The sequence below is a fragment of the Centruroides sculpturatus genome, unplaced genomic scaffold, assembly GCF_000671375.1.
Source record: "Centruroides sculpturatus isolate CEXI.00-Female unplaced genomic scaffold, Cexi_2.0 scaffold863, whole genome shotgun sequence".
NCBI classification, from domain to species: domain Eukaryota; kingdom Metazoa; phylum Arthropoda; class Arachnida; order Scorpiones; family Buthidae; genus Centruroides; species Centruroides sculpturatus.
In genome coordinates, this window is record NW_019385531.1 from 191,250 (window position 1) to 197,554 (window position 6,305).

Below are 6,305 nucleotides of genomic sequence, written 5' to 3' on the forward strand. Positions count from 1 at the left end.
TTAAATAATATTTATTTAAAAACGAATTAAACGAGTTAAAAGAACGATTTTGTAATTAACAAACATTTATGCACATTACGTTATTTATTTATTTTTACAAATGTGTAGGAAAGTCCATAAGGACGATTGCTATTTATCCCCCAAAATTAACAATTATACGTAAAAATAAAGACAACAGTTATATAAAATTAAAGATATCACTGTGAGGCTCTGGACAGGTTCGAACCCTCACAAAAATTCGCGTTAAAATAATTGTTTTAAAGAAAAAAATATAGTAGTTAGAAATACATTTTTTATATGGAAACGCGTAACGAATTTTTTAAACAATAGAACAATGTAAGTCCGTCGACCATTTCCGATTGGAGATCGAATTAAACTTTGATTTTGACCTCGATTTTAATAATGTTTAATATTAATGCACACTTACAAATGAGAAAGTGGACTGACGTAAGTATGAAATAGTTCTATAAATTGAAATTTTCAATCATTTTGATATCAAGTCAGCATATTACCGATGTACTGTACAGTACACACATCAAATTTTATAAATGATTAGATTTACATGAATGAGTATGTGTACGTATTAAATGTTAGTTTATTTTTTCTTTTCATTCAGATCTGCTTTATCTCCAGTTTCGTACTGTGTATGCCTATCGCAATTCTTACTGTTTTGTCTTGGCTGAAAAAGAACAGCGATAGCGACGTAAACTCGTAATGTACATTTAAAAGTTGGTTGTTTCATGCTGGTAAGCCATTCGTATGATGTCAACGATACTTCTGGTGTGGTTAAAAACAATGTGTTTTAAAATGGTCTTTTTTTCTTTTTTTTTTCATTCTACAGGACTTGATATTGAAAACTGTAGAACCTGGCTTCATATCTTCAAAGGAAGAATGACGAATGACGAATGACGCATACAACGTCCCAGATTACTCATCTATACTAATATATAAAGAGGTAATGTTTGTATGTATGTAAAAGTTTCTTTGCAGCAGGTAATCTCCGAAACTACTCATCCGATTTCAAAAATTCTTTCACCAATATTTAGAATGAAACCTCAGGGTGGACATAGGCTGTATATTATTCCGTTAAACATTTATATAAATTAAAATATATAATCTATGTTACGGGTTTTATGTCCAACAGATGGCGCTACAAGTACGACTTCCTAAGTTTGCTTTTCTGTGAGGCATTGCCTTCCTGTGAAAATGAACTAAAGCAGATCATTTTCTATCTATCTATATATATATAAATGTAATGTTTGTTTGTTCCTACGGATTCCTTTGAAATTTTGACTCAATGCTGCATTCGAATACGCACGTGTTTTTATATAATATATATGTCGAAATTCCCCCCCCACTGCACTGGGGGGAAATGAACAGGATTAAAACTTACCTTAAAGAAATCTGCTTTTATTTACACTATTTTAGATGCGGTTTTTTTTGCGTTTTTGATTGCGTTTTAATAGGGTACGTCAAGAGAATATACACTAAGAAGGGATTTTTCGAAAAATTCCTCCCCCCACTGGGTAAGTGTTATACATTTATAATAGATACATTTTGAAAAACACAACAACGTATGGCGGGGTCTGCTAGTTTAAAATAAAGCATTTCAAACACATCTGAAGTGCAATATATACAATAAATGGTGTTTCCATCATACAAATAAGTATAATATGTAATTACCATTAAACAATCTGCCACGAATTTTGATGTTTTCTATAATATTCGGAGTAAGGTGTATTTTTGAATTTATCTATTGGCGTTTTGAAAGTGAGCAACCACATCGTATAAAAAATTAAGAATAAAATTTTAAAAATTACGTCTAAGAAAACTAGTTAATAAGTTATAAAGTAAACCTTCTTCCCAGTTCAATAAAAAAAATTATGTTGTCATTTGACCCATTTCTAACAGAAGGGAGTTTTTTTTATAGTGCCGTTTATTGACATTTGTAGTGGGAGAATATGGCTGGGTCAAGTCAGTCTCTCCTGCCAGAGCAATAAATTTTTATTAACTTTCTTCTCAGATATTGCTATGGAGATTTCAGCTCATATAGGCTCTCTCTCCGACAGACATATGGTTATGATCGCTATGCGACCGAAGACCCAGTCGTATCCGAACGGCCTATACGCGCGCGCGGGAAATAATGCCTTCCGGGAACTGGCCTCCTATTCAGTCGTTATTGGCAAGGAGAAAACCCGGAAAACTCCAAGCGGCCAGCCTGTCCGATCGCGGCGCGAACCCACGATCGAACTTCCCAGTGTTTAGGGTCTGGTCACCGCTATGAGCGGCAACGGAGACCACTCGCCCACTGGTGGGGGCCTTTTATTAACCTGATCTTGACACTTTCTTTTCAAATTTCACACAAACCCAATGTAAAGAGTTTGTAACCTAGAGGTGTAACCTAAGATATGTTAAATTTTTTTACTGAGTACACTCAGAAAACAGTGAACAAATCGGTTTCTTATCACAAGATGATAAACAACTGTTTTTCTGGGTGTAATTTAGTGGTTCCATCAATCTCACGTTTTATAACATTAGCTACAGCACAGTGAGAACGGATAAATGTAGGAGTGATTTTCCATTGTGTTGCTCCATTGCCATGAATCAATAAATTTGTCCAATATCAGGTTCTGTGAGTTGGCATCGACACCTCATGTTTCTTCTTTTCTCAATAATTATTGCAAGTAATGTACGCTGTATGTAAACCTTTGATATATATTTCATTTCATAATTTCTTACTTGAGTATGAATGAAATTCACACTGACCTTATAATTTTGTCTTTGAAAATATTTTGATTCTTTGGATGTTACCATGTCATCTAAACAATGTATTCATTTACAGTAGTGATGTAACGAATAGCATATTCGGCCTCAGGCCGAATACCGAATATTCGGCCAGGAGCGTAGCCGAATAGCCGAATATTCGACCAAACTATTTGGCTTGATTAACGCACGTACGAAAATTGGCGCTCAAATTGCATTATGGCAACGATCGCGCACCCTGCTCTCTTTTGGCCCGCTGTCACTACGCTTCGCCAATCGCGTTAATTCTTGACCGTTGTAGCGGACAGACACGAGCGTCATGGCAGTATGTGATAAGTAATGATATCAAATGTTAATAACAATGGAATGACCTACACGTGTAAATAACGGAAAAAGGACAGAGAAAAACCGCGAAGTAAAAATGTGAAAATAAATATGAAATTAAGTTGATAACATAATCGAACAAGTCGAGGCAGCTTATTGGCGCGAAATTCGCTGCCGTCAATGCCAAATAATTGCTCTCATTCGAAAAGCTAAATGCTTGTAATGAAAGTCACTTAGTGTGCAAAGCGAAAGTCTGGGGGTCGTTCAGGCTACAAAGCTGTCTGGAACATCAGTTATGATAAATAATTTTGTACAATGAAACAAAAAGTTAGTTTAATTTTCAAGTTTATAATAAGGGATGATTTCATAAAAATGCTTTACATATCATTAATTATTATTTTTTCACATTTTATGACCTAAGTTTCGATCTAATGTGCCCACCAGTAAAAATTTTCATACAAATTTTTTACCCTTTTCACCCCTTTAGGGTCGAAATTCATGAAATATTTTCTTAGGAAGTCTACACTTTACAAAAGGAACACACCCTGAAATTTTTAAGTTTCTAACACCAGTAGTTTTGGCTCTGCATTAATTATCTTATCAGGACTTGTTATTTTATATACGAGTACAGTAGAACCTCGATTATCCGACTCAATTGGGGACTGGGTTGGTCGGNCTGTAGTTTTGGCTCTGCATTAATTATCTTATCAGGACTTGTTATTTTATATACGAGTACAGTAGAACCTCGATTATCCGACTCAATTGGGGACTGGGTTGGTCGGATAACCGAAAAGTATGAAAAATGCATTATTAGTGTAGTATATTATTATATCCCATGTAATTAGTATATTAGTATATCGCTATTAACCTACTTCGCGTTGAATTTACATCGATGTTAAGCCTAACAAAAAATTTTTTAAATAATAATCGTCGTTATTGTATCGTTAAAAATGAGAAAATTAAGCCTCGTTTAAATACTGGCTCCCTTTCATGGTCGAATGAGTGTTGCCAGCTAAAACACGTAAAAATAATATTAAAGTAGCCAAGACATATCCAAATATTGTAGCACCACATCACTAGCGGACATTTGAAATTTGCCGACTAGGACGGTCGGTTAATCGGGGGTCGGATAATCGAGGCTCTACTGTACATAATAAGTAGGTAGTTTTTATTCGATTTGTTACCTTTATTTGATCTCTTAAAAAAATAACAGTTATATTACTTTTACTTTGAACTTTTACATAAATAAGCAAAAATTACCCTTTCTCGAACTTGAAATATATGTTCAACATTAATAAAAGTTACCAAAATGATTAATTTACTGTGTTTTTGTTATTTCTTACTCTTTTTTTAGGTATTCGGTATTCGGCCGAATAGCGAAACATAGGCCAAATAGGCCGAATACCTGAATAGTAAAAAAATATTCGTTGCACCATTAATTTACAGTCTAAAAACATTACTTTAAATTCTAGCACTGTAAAACCAGCCAAAAGCAACAGCATGATAATTTTTCGGCTGGTTATTTCTTGATCCGCCCTTGCATTAATTTATTTAATAAATGAATTAAATTTTATTATAATAAATTTTTATATATCATCGAATACACTTTTATTAATTATGTAATCAAACGTTATATCTGGATAATTATCATGATATAACTATTAATTATCAAAACAAAATTATCTATGATGTAAAAAGTTGCGCCAAGTCAAAAATTATGACAATTCATACAATACTCAAATTTTTTGTTAGGAGTTTTTCTTTAGAAATATAAGCTTAACGCTTGTAAGCGGTGCCTGCAACATTTTTATTATTGTTTTCTACATTCTACTTTGAACTATCAAGGTTGTTTTTGTACTTGAATGCGAAATGTAGAAAACAATTTTTTATTAAACTTATCTCAGATTTGGTAAAAATAAACTGTACAAACTTAAGATAAACTAAAGAATTTTTTACTGTGTAGACTCAGAAAATAACATAGATGACACATTGCCAAGAACTGCTCATAAGCAAAACTAGAGAATACAAGGTATATTGACATTAAAACAGTTTTTCAGAAATGTCAGAAAACTTTAGTTTTGATGTTAATAATACAGAACAGCCAACATTTAATGTAAAATTGTTAAAGGCTCTATAACTGATATAAAGCTAGCTATCAAGGCTTTAATGACTTGTGTAGTCTAGTTTTATACTAATTGTACTCGAAGATTCACAATAGTAAGAGAAGAATGCATGTAAGACTTAATTACTTTTGTAGACGTTTTTCTTCAGTTCTAATGTTACTAGTACAGAACAGCCAACATCTAGAGTGGACAGCTTGCTATAAAAGATGATAACTAAATGATATTCAAGATGTTAAATATCATTCTACTTATTTGGGTATTGAATTTAAATTAAAATCAGTCAGAAATTTCACAGATGGATCTGGATACTAATGCCACATTCTTTATCACTCGTCTCATTACAACTTTGATCACACCTTCTTGTGCATGGGAAAAGACTTTCAATGTCCTCAGCCAAAAAAATACAATAATAATAAATAAATACATTTAAAAATTAGTCCAAATGATACAAAGTTATCATTTGTAAAAAATTCCAATTTTTTTGAATACTACAATATAATTATTACTAGAATATAATTTAATTAATTGTTATTCATTTAAAATACTTTTGAATATTTTAACTGAATAGAACGAAAGAACGAAAAGTTTTTAAACGGTACAGTACACAACAGAAAGCTCTTAACAATAGATAGGACTACATTCAAGGAAGAGCAGAACGGTCATATGTCCATTTGACTAAAAAATAAATACAGTAGAGCCTCGATTATCTGACTCAATTGGGGACTGTGGTTGGTCGGATAATTGAAAAGTCGGATAACCGAAAAGTATGAAAAAATCCATTATTAATGTAGTATATTATTATATCCCATGTAATTAGCATATTAATATATCGCTATTAACCTACTTTGCGTTGAATTTTCATCGATGTTAAGCCTAACAAAAATTTTTTAAATAATAATTGTCGCTATTGTATCGTTAAAAATGAGAAAATTAAGCCTCGTTTAAATACTGGCTCCCTTTCATGGTCGAATGAGTGTTGCCAGCTAAAACACGTAAAAATAATATTAAAGTAGCCAAGACATAGCCAAATATTGTAGCGCCACATCACTAGCGGACATTTGAAATTTGCCGACTAGGACGGTCGGTTAACCGAGG